The sequence below is a fragment of the Stegostoma tigrinum genome, chromosome 8 (assembly GCF_030684315.1).
Source record: "Stegostoma tigrinum isolate sSteTig4 chromosome 8, sSteTig4.hap1, whole genome shotgun sequence".
NCBI lineage: Eukaryota > Metazoa > Chordata > Chondrichthyes > Orectolobiformes > Stegostomatidae > Stegostoma > Stegostoma tigrinum.
In genome coordinates this window covers 11461201-11476273 of record NC_081361.1, presented here as the reverse complement: position 1 = coordinate 11476273, position 15073 = coordinate 11461201, and the positions used below count along the sequence as shown (strand labels likewise).

At 38.4% G+C, this 15073-nt stretch overlaps 1 long non-coding RNA gene across 1 annotated transcript in view; it reads left to right on the top strand.

Annotated features, from left to right (window-relative positions):
• Window positions 1-15073, top strand: part of LOC132209898 (uncharacterized) — a 95694-nt gene that overhangs the window by 48136 nt on the left and 32485 nt on the right. Inside the window, exon 2 of the long non-coding RNA XR_009446046.1 lies at window positions 9608-9803. This is a non-coding gene — a long non-coding RNA (uncharacterized LOC132209898). The remainder of the gene's footprint in view (window positions 1-9607; window positions 9804-15073) is intronic.

Sequence of the window (15073 nt, the reverse complement as noted above, 5' to 3'; positions counted from 1 at the left end):
GGAAAATCTCAGCAGGTCTGGCGGCATCTGTGAAACAAAATCAGAGTTACTGTTTTGGGTTCAGTGACCCTTCTACACAACTGTCCTGAAGAAGGGTCAGTGGACCTGAAACATTAACTCTGATTTTGCTCCACAGATGCTGCCAGACATGCTGAGTTTTTCAAAAATTTCTGTTTTTGTTTTTGTTTCTGATTTCCAGCATCCACAGTTCTTTTGGTGTTTAGAAGAGGTAGATTTACTTGGTGAGTTCAGGGTAAAATTGGCATGCTAGATTCAGAACCTTGAACAATAGGAATTAGATACCAATCCCATTCCAACTGGTTGTCAAGAAAACCTAAACTTCCAACTGATTTTTTTTAAGAGCAACGTTATCAGTTTCAATCTTTCACTTCTATTTTTTATTACCCCTTTTCAATTCAAATGTTCCAAATTCCATTGCCAACTGAAGCAGGGTAAATGGCCACTTTTTAGTTGTGTGCCAGCCGTACTATGAAACTTAAGGTAGATGGGAGCTGGCTGAGTTAACTCTTGCATTTCCTTCTCTTTATTGTGTGACAAAATGCTTGAAATTAATATAGCACCTCACTGGCTGGATTTCAGAAGTCATCATTGAAAGAAGAGTTTTAGTAGATATGAGCTTTAACTATCATTCAGTTGAAAGGCATCAAGTGGAAACCATTGTATTTTAATGAATTCAGCTGTTACACTTCTTGACTCCCTGGTTTGTTAAAGCATGGGAAGGATTGGGACAGCTGGGCATTAGCTCATGTGTTTGTGTTCTATGCTGCAGGGATCAGGCCAGGACATATCGTATAAAATAGAAACACCGAGGCCGAAAATACAGTCTGAAAGAGAGCACACTCACTTTTATTGAATTATGATGTGTTCATTGAATCCTAGAAATTTCAGTAAATTAAAAGGCTATTGAACCTATCGTATCCTGATGAAGGGTCCCAACCTGAAACATCGACTTTCCTGACCAGCTGTGTTCCTTCAGCTCCACACTGTATTGACTCTGACTCCAGCATCTGCAGTTCTTGCTATCTCTGAATGTCTGTTTTAATGCCAGCTTTCCTGTTGAACCTTTAGAGTCATGGTCCAGCAGGTTTTTTAAAAAATTATTTGATGGGATTTAAGCATCACTAATAAAGTCAACATTTGTTGCTCATCCTTAATTTCCCTTTTAAAATGCAGTATGACAAGGTGTGATTTAAACTTGTACCTCCACAGCATTATTTGGGGCCACTAATTTATAAGATCAGTAAGGATACCACACTACTAAACTACCACACCACTAACCCTATTGTACTCCATTAGGTCAATGGTAGGTCTTTGTAGAGCAATTCAGTCAGTCCTATTCTATCCCCAAAGCTCTGCAAGTAAACCTCTCTCAAATGCCCATCCAATTTTCTGTTGAATTTATTGAGACTTTCTGAGTCCACCACTTCTGCAGCTAAAGAGTTCCAAATCATTTGCACTAAGTATATTAAGAAGAAGTCTTCACAACTCCCCTTCTTTGTACTTCACAGAATCTGAATCTGTGTCCCCGCACATCTTTGTAGCATGTGCTCATGTGTTGTTTGTTTACCTAACACAAATTTATCATAGTCTTATATACCTCTATCAAAACTCCAATCAATCTCCTTTGCTCTAAAATCAATAAATCTAGCTCCTCCAAACTAACTCTGAAATTAAATTATCCTTTAATCTCTTTTATCCTTCTCTTCAATCCGAATGTTGAAGGACCTGTCATTGATACATAATCAAGTATAATGTCACAGTTCTACAGATAGATGATATACCAGAGGGATCAAAGACTGAATCTGTTTGTTTTAGTGTTAAGAAATAAGAATGGATCTGCTACGCACTGAGTATTTACCACGCAGGCTGAGGACAACATTAAGGACCCCCCCTCTCAATCTCTCCCCTCCCCTGAGGCTTGTTGACCATTAAATTAAACCACCACCAGTTGTCTCTGTCTCTCTAATGAGAGAGCAGTCGTATGGACCTAGAGGACTACAGCAATTTTAGTATTTTACTACAGACCTCTTTAGAACATTATTCTATATTAAAGGTGCTACATAATTTCAAATTGCTGCTAATGGAGGAGAAACTATGTAAACAAATGTTAGAATATGTAAAAATGATACAGTAATAGTAGTAAGAAAATTCAACTATCGTAATAAAAACTGATAAAAAGAAACGGCATGGACAATGAAAAAGATCCTGAAATGTCTAAAGGAGATCCAAAAATCATTTATGGACATAATAAATAATAAAGCCAATTAAAGAAATGGTGATGCAGATTAGGGACGGAAAGGAAATCCCCCGGTGAGGCAGAGAGCATGGTTGAGGCACAGAATGAGCTTCTTGCATCTTCCTTCACAAAGAACAGTATAAAATTGTTGTCACAACAGGGTTGTAGGGCTATTGGCTAGGTAAAAATAGAAAGGAGGTGCTAAATGTATTGGTATTATTCAAAGGTAACAAATCACCTAATTCAGAAGAGGTACCTCTTAGGTTGCTATGGGAAGTTAGGGTGGACAAATGGGAAGCTTGGACTGTAATCTTTCAAGTAGAAATGGGAACAGTGCCAGTAAACTGCAGGACTACAAAGTTCAAAATAGGAAAGGGGGATAAATGTGATAAGTACAAGTCAAATGGCCAGCTATTTAATCGTTTAATTAATTAATTAATTAATTAATTAAAGCAATTATTCAACATCAGTTGTAGGAAAACTATTACATACAGTGTACAAGAACAGAATTAATCCCACATGGGGAAGTATGCGTTACTAAGGAATACACAACAAGGATTTCTTTAAGGCAAAACTCTTATGGCTAATCTAATCCAGTCCTTTGAGTAAGTACCAGAAAAGTTATCAAATCTATTGTAGTGGATGTGTATATGAATTTCCAAAAAAAATTGATAAAGTATCATGTGACAGACTATTCAGAAGTTGGAAGTACATGGCATCAAAGAGACTATGGTAATTTAAGTATGCAATCGTCCAAGTGACAGGATGAAGAAAGGTGGTAAACAGATGTTTTGCAACCTAGAGCTAAATGTCCATAAGCATTCTCCATGAGTTGCTGTTATGCTGTTGCTTTTCTGGTTGAATATAAATGACTTTGAATTTGATGTAGGTACAACAATTTTTAAATTTGAAGATGTTTAAAAACCTGGCAATGTTGTAAATAATCAGCAGGAAAACAACTGACTTCGGGAGAACATAGACAGACCAGAGAAATGATCTGAAGTGGGCAAATATATGGCAAATGCAGTTTAAGGCCAATAAATAAGAAATGATGCACTTTTGGATAAATTACACAAAGAGACAGAATTTGCGCTGATTCCTGGAGTCTGTGTAGTGGTAGACGTCAATGAGGAAAGGTAGTCCTGAGTCTGTCTGTTAACCGTATGGAACAACTTCAGCGACTCAGTGGAGCCTGGTCAGACTACTGCACTGTATTTTATACTATTGAGGCACAGAATGAGCTTCTTGCATCTTCCTTCACAAAGAACAGTATAAAATTGTTGTCACAACAGGGTTGTAGGGTGGCTATTGGCTAGGTAAAAATAGAAAGGAGGTGCTATTCTTTTATGCAAAGTGATGTATTTTATTTTGTGAGCTATTTCAGCTAGTGAAGAAGTATTGCAAATGTATGGTACAGTATTTCAACTTCTAATTTTTTTTTGGTGGGAAGTGTCTAACTCTGGCTTTAGTATTGATTATAATGGGAATCAGTTATTCACAAAGTCATGATTTTTCAGAAATGCAGTTACAGCTTTAAGTGAGGATTTATTGTAAATGATAAATGCTGGAAATTCTCAAAAGGTCTGGCAGCATCTGCCGAGAGGAAATCACCTAATATTTCTCATAAGCATAATTAAACAGATTTCCAGGAGCTGCAGTATTTCATTTTCGTATAATTTAAATGGCACAATTTTCAGGTCAGGTCAAGAGCAGGGAGCCAAAGAGACATGTTCACAAATCTTTGAAAGTGGTAATGCAAGTTGTTAAGATAATGAAGTGTGAAGCTGGATGAACACAGCAGGCCAAGCAGCTTCTCAGGAGCACAAATGCTGACGTTTCGGGCCTAGACCCTTCATCAGAGAGCAAGTTGTTAAGGCGGGTCAGAAAACATAAAGATAACTGGATTTGTAAATCAATGTTGAATTCAAAATCAAGAAAGTCTTCCTGAACTTTCACAAATTAGGTTAGATCAGAGTTAAAGTACTGTGTCCAATTCTGGCACTGTTTAAGGCATGATGTCAGACCTTGGAGAGAGAGAAGTTTGACCAGGATTCCAGGGGTGACAGAGATACTGCAAAACCTGGAATTTTTTTCAGAGTTGAGAATTAATAAAGGGAGATTCGACAGAAATATTCAAAATTACATGGGGAGCAAGACAGTCAAGAAATAAAGGCTGCAGATATAATTGGCAAAAGAATTAGAAGGAAAATAACAGACATTGTTCAGATAGAGGTTTGTTAAAATTTGAAACACACTTGAAAGAGTGGAGGAGTCAGATTCTTTTGGGACTTTCAACCCCAGCTGGACATGTATTTGAAGAAGGCTAATTTGCAGGGTTATAGGGCCAAACTTGGGAATGAAACAATATTGGTAACTGAAGTTACAGATAAAATGCTACTCTTTTACTTCATGGAGTTAGATTTTAAGGGGTATCATGGCCCCTTCCTACTCCTCTTCAATCCCCGCTCCTAGCTACTAAGTCAGGGATGTCAGCATTTTATAAGCAAGCATTCATTAACCACCTCTAGTAGTTGCTGATTTAAGGACCTCAGTTGGACACCACCCCCAATGCTGGGAAAATTGCAATGGGAGCGAAGGTGGGACAAGTGGACAGTTGAACAAGTACCCACTGATGATTACATTTACTCCTGCCTTCAGATCTCCTGGTGGGGGTGCACAAAATGATCTAAAGGATTGTGCTATAAGGAAAGTTCTTTATCTAAATTGTCTGGCTAGTTATCTGTTGGTAATCATCGAAGCAAACTAAGGATAAGTTAATATATCATGGCAGTTTGTTACCAAGGCTGTCTAATCAAAACTATGTTTTCAAAATTATAGAGGTATGTGTTCTAATCTGTTTCCTTTGCAATGTCTTGACCTTGGGCAACTTAATACATTTATGGCTTTAAATCTAATTTAATATTACTGTTTTTAATTCAATCAAGCCACCGATTTCAATTGGGAACTTTGTGATCCTCAATGATGCAGTCATCTGTTTAAAACAGGGAAGTCAATTTCACACTAATCTCAAGGCTTCATTTCAGGCTCCCAAGTAGTCAAAATATATTTGCTCCAAGATCCCTAAAGGATGAACCACTGTCCTTATTGTCAAGGAAGTGAAAAAATAAATTTGCTTTATATAGCAGTTTACAGACCCTTAAGTCTACACAAAATGCATCACAACCAATGGATTATTTTATAAATAACAAAGTGTGGAGCTGGATGAACACAGCAGGCCAAGCAGCATCTCAGGAGCACAAAAGCTGACGTTTCAGGCCTAGACCCTCTCTGATGAAGGGTCTAGGCCCGAAATGTCAGCTTTTGTGCTCCTGAGATGCTGCTTGGCTTGCTGTGTTCATCCAGCTCCACACTTTGTTATCTTGGATTCTCCAACATCTGCAGTTCCCATTATCACTGGATTATTTTATAGCTTTGTTGTCTTAATGATGCCATTGGGCAATTTGCCCTTAGCTAAATGCCAAACAAAACAACAGTTATACACTTAGAGGGTGGAATATGGGCCAGGACACCATGACATTACTTCTGTTTCTCTTTGGTGCCATGCAATCGTTTATATCTAACATAGTCTTAAATTTAATGGTATTGCTCACACTCACTAAGTATAATAAAAGTATTAACTTAACCCAGGCCTTTGAAATAGGCTTCAAACTACAACCTACTGACTCAGGTACTCTCAAACTATATTATGAATGAGAAACTGCTATCTAATTTGCAGTTTGTGGACAAAAAGTTTCCATCCCAGACTTATTTCTTCTCAAAGCTGCTAACAAAGGTTTCAGTTCCACTTGTCCCCTCCACAAATCTCCTAGCACTAACAGAATGGGGTACATCTTCTGTAAGTGAAAACTTCTGTTGGAACAGAAATTTCAGTTTATGGTAATAGAGAAGACAAATGGAGAACAGAGTAACTTGTTTGTGGTGTGTCGATCATCAGGTTACTGGGGCACTTGGACAGATGGAAAGGTTCGCAATAAAAGAGGGAATGGGATTCAACAGCTAACAATAGATGGAAGATGAATTTTATATATATAGTAATCTAGGGAAAAAAATGAAGCTGGGAGAGGCACTTTACTGTAACAGGGGAGAAACTAAGAGCACTATTTCAGGGTGAGGGGAAAGTTATAATGACAGCATTAAACATTCCTTTTTAATGACTTAATATCAGTTATATTTGTATTAATTGTGCTGCAAGACACCATCTGAAGCTAAGCTGTTAATAAAAGCAGGTAGCTGCAGAAGGAATTGGACAAAGACTGCAATTAAAAAATGAGGTCAGTACTGTGCCTGTTTCATAGAAAGGTGCCAAGTACTTTTCACCAGGCATCCAGCTCCTGCAATTTAGTCTGACGGTTTAGGATCGAATTAAATTGGCCTATTTCCTTCTCTAGTCAGTTTACCATGACAAAGATAAGCTGTAACAAACATAAGAGGATTGCCAAAGGAACGTCACAAGCATGGCTGGTGTTTAAATCAATCCACAGTGTTTGTGCAAAGTAAACAAATGCAGCTGTTTCTGCACAACAGCTTGTAAGAGATCTAAGCATGCTGGTCTGAACTATCTGCACTGAATCTTTAAATGTGACTTCTCCCAGCTGTTGAACTTGTTTCCAGACTTCGTCATTGCTCAGAACTCCTTCATGTGTCGCATTTAATTTGTAGCATGAACCCTCAGATGCTGAAAGGAGAACAGAATGACCCACACAAAAACACAGGGTATGTCCTTTTATAGACTAGAAACAATTAAAAGAATCTTTTTGAAGTCTCAGTCACCACCAAGACGAATTTTGTGAGATGTCTGACATGGTTACAATATAGATAATTTCAGGAGTTCAATGCTTGAGGCAGCAATTTGTTCCATTTCCCAACACCGACACCTCTCTCCTTGAGCGGCAACATGAGATTTGAGGCATGATTGAAATTGTAGGAGTAACCGGAAGGCAAAGTACAGGGCTAATGGTAAGATTCTTAGCAGCATAGATGAGCAGAGAGATCTCGGTGTCCATGTACACAGATCCTTCAAAGTTGCCACCCAGGTTGACAGGGCTGTTAAGAAGGCATACAGTGTTTTAGCTTTTATTAATAGAGGGATCGGGTTCCAGAACCAAGAGGGTAAGGTGAAGCTGTACAGAACTCTGGTGCGGCCGCACTTGGAGTATTGTGTACAGTTCTGGTCACCGCATTATAAGAAGGATGTGGAAGCTTTGGAAAGGGTGCAGAGGAGATTTACTCGGATGTTGCCTGGTATGGAGGGAAGGTCTTACGAGGAAAGGCTGAGGGACTTGAGGCTGTTTTCATTAGAGAGAAGAGGGTTGAGAGGTGACTTAATTGAAACATATAAAATAATCAAAGGGTTAGATAGGGTGGATGGGGAGAGCCTTTTTCCTAGGATGGTGACGGCGAGCACGAGGGGGCATAGCTTTAAATTGAGGGGTGAATGATAAAGGACAGATGTCAGAGGTAGTTTCTTTACTCAGAGAGTAGTAAGGGAATGGAACGCTTTGCCTGCAACAGTAGTAGATTTGCCAACTTTAGGTACATTTAAGTCGTCATTGGACAAGCATATGGACGTACATGGAATAGTGTAGGTTAGATGGGCTTCAGATTGGTATTGCAGGTCGGCACAACATCGAGGGCCGAAGGGCCTGTACTGTGCTGTAATGTTCTATGTTCTATGTTCTGTGTAAAACTGATTCATTTTTGGGAAAATATACAAGGAAAGAGAAAGGTGCAGAAATGGAGCAAGTTAGATGTTCAGCAAGAAGTTAATTTGAAAGAAAATTGGAACACTTAGCCTGGAAGAATGAACCGTTACATTGGCAGAGAAAATGCATAAGATGGAGAAATGAGAAGCAAGGGAATGTAAAGAATGAGATATGTGGTGAGAACACAGTATGGAAATCTAACATGGAGGGTGGAGTCAAATTTATTATAATTTGAATTTATCTTGTTCTCTAGTTCCAATGCACTTTCCGTTATATAATAATTCAAGAACAATTTTCTTCCTGGAATTATCTGATTTCTTCCCGTTATATTGGTAGCCTTGCTTTTCTTTGGTGGGCAAATTCTGAATGCTGCACCAACAGAAAGGTAAAATTGGAGGGAAGGTCCCGCTGTGCCATTGTTGCCAAATGTCTGTGTTTAGTCAACAACCTTTATAACCAAGAATTGTAAGTATTGCTGGCAGAATCAAAAATAGGGGAAATGATAGCATGTAAACAGCAATTTCAAAGCTACTTTCAGCTTAATTGAATTAAAAAACCTTTTTTTTTGGTCCAGACCCGAAACATTAGCTTTCCTGCTCCTCTGATGCTGCTTGGCCTGCTGTGTTCATCCAGCTTTACATCTTGTTATCTCAGATTCTCCAGCATTGGCAATTCCTACTGTCTCTGTTTTTTTTTGGTAGGCTTATGCCCATCATCCTGTAGTTCTTCCAAACTTCAGCTTTGACACTTTTCAGGAGCACTGAGAAGAAACCAGTTTTTTCTATATGTGGGAAGAGTAAGTAAAATAACTAAACTAACACAATCTCATATTTCCGAGGTGCCAAAAGCAGAGGCCAAGTTGTAGATTATATTTCTGTCAGCCCTCTTGCCAGCAGCCAGTTTGTGACTTTTAAAGGAAATGTTTGTACTTAACTTGTAAATGACAAAGATGATGCTGCATTTATTGCACACCCCATTTGTCCTGATACGTTGCATGATTTTGTTGGCCACTTTAGAAATCATTAACACAGAAGCATAGTACTAAAATCCTCAGTAGACAAGTCTAGGACATGGTGCAATGTTACCTTTCTCAAAAACATGAGCTATGGTTATGTTTTTTGGAGCATCCCAGCACCATCCACAATCCTCCTTTTGTGGTCATCCCACACATTACTAGTTAATCCAATTCAATTTGTCAAGTTGCCATGAAATTTTAAATTCTCCACCAAAGGATTAATCATCCTCGATCTGCTCTCTGACTCTGTATCCAATGGGGATTAGAGAGAAATTTGTGTAATATTAATTTCAAAGTAAATAATTAGATCAAAACAGCTCAATCGTTGAAGCCCTTTTCAGCTGACTAATCAACTGAAGCCATTTGATAATGGGTAGAAAGTGTTTTTGCAAGAAGAACATACCATCAGCATTGTAGACTTCTGCTTAGTTGGCAATAGCAGTTTAACAACTTATTTGTGATGAATTCTGAATATTGCAAATAATGCTTTTAAAATATGAGCTTCTTTGCTTTGTTAGTAACTGTTCAGATGTCAAAATGCATAACTTTGAATCACTTTTTAAATGACAATGTTGTCAACTCTATGTCCACCTTGTCAATGTTATATTTCAGGGCCCATTGACTACTTTGTTGGCAGGTACAGTGGGAGTTGAACAAATGATCTGCCTGATTCCTTCTCAAAGTAACCAGCACTGGATGAGAAATCATTTTTAAAAATTTCAGAACAATTTGAAGGACCTTGTGTTCCTTAAACAACAACAAAAAACCAGAATGGTATATTTTGCGAATGAGACCAATGATCAATGAGGTAAGAAATGTCTCTCCTTTTTGGACCTCCCTAATTCTAAATTAATTCCAGGTTGGAAAATGCATCAGTTAAGTGAAGTACACACAGGTGTGTTTACATATTCAGGTATATGTTTTAACCAATAATTTGAATTACTCTGACATTTTACATTGTGTACCAGACAGATGTGGGCATTAACTTGTGATTTTATGATGACAGTCTGCTAGTCCTGTTGAGAATTTTACTGGGTTTCATGGAAATGCTGATGATTAGAACATCTGTATTAAATTATTTTGCTCCCTAACCACACTTGTTTTTTCATACTGCAAAGTGTTTTCAATCTACAGTCGCATCATTAAGTTCTGTGGCATTCTTGACAGAATTGCACAGTTGCTTTACTTGACTGGGAAGTTTAGACTAGATGGTCAGATTGTTCTTGCCTCCATACAATGACGCTTTAACAGGATAAATGGAGAGAGGCTGTTGAATAAAGTAACGTCATTCATGCCAGTCCACAATCAAGCTCCTTGTCAGTCAATGACCTTCCCCACCTAGTATCAGTGCTAATGAGCAATGTTGAAAGTTGCATTGGAGTGTCAATCAAACAACTTTCCTGTTTTTTTCTGAAACAGTCCATTTCATAACTAAGCCTTTATGTTGATGAATACGTTGGGTGAATTGTGTTTTCCTCTTTCTCCGTTTTTCCCTTATTCCAGGTTGGCCTCATTCACCTACTATCCTCCAGGTCAGAAAGTTGGAATGATACTGTTCCATCCCTTCTACAAAATTTAACAGCAACAGTCAGTGATGCTCTTTATTCAACTTGGCAAAAAGCCAAGTGACAGTTCCCACTTCTTCTCCAGACAAGTGGGTTGAGACTACATAAAATTTGCCTTCTGGGAAAGTCCTAGAGAAAATATTAGTCAAGGTTGGCATTCAAATCCATGTCTCCTACATTCTTTTTACTGTAGAACCCAAATTCTTCTAGTTGAATAAGTCTATTATCAATACTTAAGTAAAATATCAGCAACATGAAAAACCAAGAGTTTTTATAGACAAAGTTAATGTAAAATAAATATTAAATCATACTCCTTGTAGACAGTGAAACCTTTGAAGATGGTACAGCTCAATAAAATTTGCAGTTCTTAACTTTTGTTGCAAATTTTCTTTTTCATTTGATCATACGGATAGTTACCTACTAAAATAAAAATCAGAATCCCAGTCATCTTTTGTAACAGTTTTGTTTCACTTTCAGAACCCAGCAACTCATGGACTCGCTGACAACTAGCACTAAATCCTTTTCTTTGTTCCTGATGCAAAAATTCTTAAAGCAAAGATCTCCAAAATGGCCAAATCATAAATTACTGAAATTGATGTCTGCTATGAAATAAATGGTACTCTGAATGAATATCTTGAATTCTTGACTGTTTATCATTTTTATGACTGGCTGAAAGGAATCTTTAAAAAGCATAATATGATTTGTATACCACCTCTTTTTGTCCAGGTGGTTTATAGATTTAATCTTGAATTTCAAATAGGTCACAATGCCGTTTTTCTTTCTGTTCCATGAATAAGGCTCTTTCAACAAAATCATGGAGCTTAACTTCCACCTATTTCTTTAGAAGGAGGTGGTTATTGCTATAACAGATTCTTACTTCAGACATACCTTAATGGTGACATACTGGTTTAAGTGAATCAAAATGGCATTGTAAGCTGGTTTCAGCACAGGTCAAATTTATAAGTACTAATCAGAAACCATTACATGTGAGAAATATTAAAGTGGCTTACAATGTGATTGAATTGTAATAAATTTTCAATTTGAAACATTTTGTGTTCGGTTCTGTTATGCCATGTTTGCTGAGCACTGCAGTGTGCAGGCACCAATGTTTATGGAGATTTTCAAATTCTGACTTTTGCTGATGCCATTAAAACTCATTGCAACAGACTGACATACTTGATTAATCAGAAAATGGATTAGCACAAATGATCAATTTTGTCTCATTTAAATTTTCCCCAAGTTGAAAGGTACTGATTTGTGCTTTTCTTCTACCTGTTTGCTCCTACTATAAAGTTGGAGGTGAAAATACTTAATAGTGAAATAATTTAGAAGTTTCACTAATTGGCTGTTCCTATTTTTGATGCTATGGCAATGCAAAGCTATGAAAATATCTCCAGAATAATGAGAATCAAACTAAACCAGGGGTCATTTACACTATTCTAGAAGTGTATTCATGTCTGTCCTCAGAGCAGAATTCATTTCTGTATTTGTGCATAGAAATAAATTGTTAAGTTTACCACTGGCTCTGTTGAAGTAATATCTTGAATTAAATTATGTCATTTTAAGGGTTCACTGACTTATTAATGAAAGATAATCATGTACTCATTTCATTATGAACCAATAACAGACATCACTTTCTCAAGTATTCAGACTGACCTTTTGTAGGCTTTAAAACTGTACATAGATAGTTCAAACTTTTCAAACATCGCCATCTGAATGTCTGTTTATACCAGCTTATTATGCATCACGTAACTGCCATGTTTACTCTGTTACAACAGTTGACTGTGCTTAATAAGTATTTTATTGGTTGTAAAAGAATTTGGGACATCTTGAGAATGTGAAAGGTAAGATATAAATGCAAGATTTTTCTCCTACTTAATTTATTTGATAATATCAGGATTATGAAGCATCATATCACATGGAACTTGTTGCTTGAAAAGGTAGTTGATCCAGAAACTCTCACAACATTTCAGTAGTAGATAGATTCAGCACAATATTTCAGATGTAGATATTCACTTGCATTGGCATAGCCTCCAGGGCTATGGGTCAAAGGCTGGAAAATGGGATTTTTGTAGTCAGATCTTTGCTGATTGCCACGGACACAATGGGCTGCATGGCCTTCTTCTGTGCTGTAAACATCTAGGAATCTATAAAATTATGTTTATTGAGAGAATTGCATTTTCGGACTGAAATGTCATAGATAATATTGAAGTTCTAATGGATTACCTAACAGGGTGTCTTATCTGCTGTCTGCGATCAGAGTACTAGTTTGCTGTCGGTCACCATAGAAAATCACCACTAGGTGGCTGCTGAGTTCCTGAAAACCAAAAGGAATTGCATGCTTCACTGATTCCAATATGTCAAGTATTTTTTTTTAATTAATGGCTATTGAGCGTTTTTTCAATTAAGAACAGATTACCCATTTTAAGTAAATGGTGCTTTGCTTAGAATAGAAGTCATTGGTAGGGGAAGCCCTAAATGAGTTTTTTGCTTCTGTCTTTACGAAAGAAACGACCTGTGTAGTGAATGAAACCTTTGAAGAGCAGGTGTGCATGCTGGAATGGATAGAGATAGAGGAAGCTGATGTACTGAAAATTTTGTCAAACATTAAGATTGACAAGTCGCCAGGCCCGGATCAGATTTGTCCTCGGCTGCTTTGGGAAGCGAGAAATGCAATTGCTTCGCCACTTGCGAAGATCTTTGCATCCTCGCTCTCCACTGGAGTCGTACCTGAGGACTGGAGAGAGGCAAATGTAATTCCTCTCTTCAAGAAAGGAAATAGGGAAATCCCCGGCAATTATAGACCGGTAAGTCTCACGTCTGTTGTCTGCAAGGTGTTAGAAAGGATTCTGAGGGATAAGATTTATGACCATCTGGAAGAGCATGGCTTGATCAAATACAGTCAACACGGCTTTGTGAGGGGTAGGTCATGCCTTACAAACCTTATCGAGTTTTTTGAGGATGTGACTAGGAAGGTTGATGAGGGTCGAGCTGTGGATGTGGTGTATATGGACTTCAGTAAGGCATTTGATAAGGTTCCCCATGGAAGGCTCATTCAGAAGGTCAGGAGGAATGGGATACAGGGGAACTTAGCTGCTTGGATACAGAATTGGCTGGCCAACAGAAGACAGCGAGTGGTAGTAGAAGGAAAAGATTCTGCCTGGAAGTCAGTGGTGAGTGGGGTTCCACAGGGCTCTGTCCTTGGGCCTCTACTGTTTGTAATTTTTATTAATGACTTGGACGAGGGAATTGAAGGATGGGTCAGCAAGTTTGCAGACGACACAAAGGTCGGAGGTGTCGTTGACAGTGTAGAGGGCTGTTGTAGGCTGCAGCGGGACATTGACAGGATGCAGAGATGGGCTGAGAGGTGGCAGATGGAGTTCAACCTGGATAAATGCGAGGTGATGCATTTTGGAAGGTCGAATTTGAAAGCTGAGTACAGGATTAAGGATAGGATTCTTGGCAGCGTGGAGGAACAGAGGGATCTTGGTGTGCAGATACATAGATCCCTTAAAATGGCCACCCAAGTGGACAGGGTTGTTAAGAAAGCATATGGTGTTTTGGCTTTCATTAACAGGGGGATTGAGTTTAAGAGTCGTGAGATCTTGTTGCAGCTCTATAAAACTTTGGTTAGACCGCACTTGGAATACTGCGTCCAGTTCTGGGCGCCCTATTATAGGAAAGATGTGGATGCTTTGGAGAGGGTTCAGAGGAGGTTTACCAGGATGCTGCCTGGACTGGAGGGCTTATCTTATGAAGAGAGGTTGACTGAGCTCGGTCTCTTTTCATTGGAGAAAAGGAGGAGGAGAGGGGACCTAATTGAGGTATACAAGATAATGAGAGGCATAGATAGAGTCGATAGCCAGAGACTATTTCCCAGGGCAGAAATGGCTAGCACGAGGGGTCATAGTTTTAAGCTGGTTGGTGGAAAGTATAGAGGGGATGTCAGAGGCAGGTTCTTTACGCAGAGAGTTGTGAGAGCATGGAATGCGTTGCCAGCAGCAGTTGTGGAAGCAAGGTCATTGGGGTCATTTAAGAGACTGCTGGACATGCATATGGTCACAGAAATTTGAGGGTGCATCCATGAGGATCAATGGTCGGCACAACATTGTGGGCTGAAGGGCCTGTTCTGTGCTGTACTGTTCTATGTTCTATGTTCTATGTTCATTGTGTTAACACTCTACAAAACAGGATACTTGCTGAAGTGAAAAAACATCTGTAAATTCCATAACTTAACCCTTACGAGCTTTGACCTAAATCTTTCAAAGGTATCCGGACAAATTGCCAAGACTAAACCATCCAAGCTACTATGTGGTTAAGAATAGTGACTTTTTAATCCAAATTCAAAGATATGAAAAGAACTGAAGATCATTCACAGCAGAAATATTACAAAGGGGCCAAATGTGGCTTGTCACTTACACTATATAGCAATTGAATATTATTGATGGAACCAAGATTTTAAAAAATGCAAGGAGAAAATGCCTCTGTTCTGGAACTTTCCTCGTGGGACATC